We start from the raw sequence: 2,619 nt of genomic DNA on the forward strand, positions 1-2,619 counted from the left end.
CCCACAAACACAGGGACCAGAGAGGACAGAGAGGACACAGCTTTTCAGTGCCAAGTCCAGTCTCCTAGCTCCTGGCCTATGTCTTTTCCCACTGTGCCACTCGCATGCCTTAGAACAAGAAGCCAGCGCCAACTGGAATTAGAAAGACAAATAATAAGCACAACGGTAGGCTAGACCTTCTCCCCTAACAACGCGAAAGCGAAACCACAGGGCATGAGACCAGGCCAGGAAAACACGGCCTTTCACCAACATTGGCCTTTCTCATTACCTCCAACCATCATCACCCCACTCGGGCCCCCGAGACACCCTCACTTTCTAGGATTAAGTGAGAAGCAGACGGCTGTCTTCAAAACTCAGAATCCCATGGGCACTGAACACAAGAAACCAAAACAGAAGGGAAGGGAATTTCACTTCTTTCCCGAGCCTGCTCCCCGAGTTCATTTGCCCCGAGGTCTCGTTTCTCTTAAGCTATGGAGCCAGGGACACACATTCCCTCACCAAGGCTGTTTGAAGGTGAGGCTCCCCAGAGGAGAGGTGGGGCATCCCTGAGACTACTTCCAAGTCACTCACTGTCGTCCTCACCCACCGCTTTCAGCCAGTGCAGCCTTGCCAGACCCCAGTAATACTCAGCCTCACCCCTCTGGATGCCACGTGTCTGCCAGCCCCACAGGAAAGCTGGGCGCTGCGGGGCACCCTGGAGGATGAGGGCAAAAGTAAATGAGGGACAGGAAAAGCCAGTCCCCATTGTCACTGCAGTGGAGAGAGTGAGGACAGAGCCCAGGCTGGGGGTGAGGGAGTCTTTCCATTTCTCCAGCTGCTGGGAAGAGTGTGAGCAAAGACAGGAAAAAGAGGTGCTTGGTGCTGGGCCCTGCATACGGGAAGGCGCTGTGGCTTGATGGGAGCGGAACAGCTGGGATGTGGGTGCTGGTGCTTCTGTCCAAGTTCACGCCCCACTGTGAGCTTGGAAACCAACATCTCACTTTCTCAGGCCCCTGCTTCCCTTCCTTTCTCCCCCTACCCTCTGGTGAGTGCAGGGGGAGAACAGGAGAGGAGGTATCGATGACATCTTGCTGTCTTACAGTCTGATGGGGACAAGGTCCAGCGCTGCCCACAGCTCACTGCGCACATGACCCTGGCCAGGTCCGCTTGTCCTGGGACCCAGTCATCCCATAGCTGTAGCAGCAGCCTATTCCTGACCTTCCAGGCCCTCCTTCACCCTTCGTGGGCATCTCTCCCTTCCTCGCCCCTTCCCACCTTTGCTCCGGGGTGAGCATTAAGGAAAAATCCCGAGTGCTATAGAAGGCATGTGATCGGGAGGCTGACCTCATCCAGGGATCAGGGGGAAGTAACTTGGTATCNGGCACAGGTTATCCAAGCGAAAAGCAACTGGAGTCTGGGGCCCTGGCCCTGGAGAAGCTCACTGTCCAGTTGGAGAGTTAATCCGCTCATGAACGAAGGATTCCCAAGAAACGTATGTGAGAAATAGCACAGACTTGCTGGGAGGCTCCAAAGTAAGGAACCTATAGTTGTGGGAGGACAGAGTTTAGCTCTGACTTGGATTTGGTGGAGGGGAGCTGGGAGGGCATTCCTGGTAAGGGAGCAGCCAGGGAAAAGGCAGGGAGCAACAGACGTTGGTTGGAAGGGGCCAGTGAGAAGACTGGCTCATGATATTTATAAGATCCCAGAACTCGAAAGACCCTTCCATTTTTTTTTCAGAGCAGCAAATTGAGGCTCAGAAAGGGTAATTAAGAAGGTTGAGGTCACACAGCAAGTGCTAAGAGGACCAGAGCCTTCCAAACCCCAGCCCAGTGCTCTTTCCTTGACACCACAAACACCAGCTCCCCTTTCAGGCAGAGCATACAGTAGAAATTTAACAAGCCTAGTCTCAATGTGTCAAGGATGGAGAAAGGATCCCCAGACATTGGCGCTCTTTCTGGGCATTTCCATCAGTCTAAATATCTTGAATCTTAAAAATGCTTCCCTTTGGAGACACTAGGAAGGGCCTGGGCATGCTTGGGGATGCAGAAGAGGGTGGTGTGGTGTGTGTGTGTGTGTGTGTGTGTGTGTGTGTGTGTGTGTGTGTGTGAGATGGAACTTAATAAATGCCTGGATCGTTACCCTCAACCAAATCTCCAGTTGGTTGAAGCTCAGGTTCCGTGTGCAAATATTTATTGAACACTTACTATGTGCTGGGCACTGTGCTAGGTGCTGGAGATGCCGCAATGAAACAGACACGGCTCCTGACTTCAAGAACTTCTCAGTCTGACAGCCAAGGTCCTTCACAATTGGTCCCATCTCACCCACTAGTGTCCTCAGCTATCTGATGGGTTTTGAAGGATGTGCTTATATAGTTTATTCAGCTTTGTTTTAGGTAGAAAGAGAGTGTGCGTGTGTGTGTGGCGGGGGGAGAATTTCTTGCAACTTTCTACACCTAACTAATAGCAAAACTGCATTCTAACTATAAGCAAATGTCCTAATGGGGCCGGCCGAGTGGCATGTTGGTTAAGAGCTGGCTTGGGATGCCAGAGGGCCCCAGTTTGGATCCCACATATGAGGGCCAGTGACACTGCCCTCTACAGCTAAGATGCTGAACAACAGCTCAACCTGGAGCTGGGCTGC

This window comes from Hipposideros armiger, unplaced genomic scaffold, assembly GCF_001890085.2.
Source record: "Hipposideros armiger isolate ML-2016 unplaced genomic scaffold, ASM189008v1 scaffold_692, whole genome shotgun sequence".
Classification (NCBI taxonomy): Eukaryota; Metazoa; Chordata; class Mammalia; order Chiroptera; family Hipposideridae; genus Hipposideros; species Hipposideros armiger.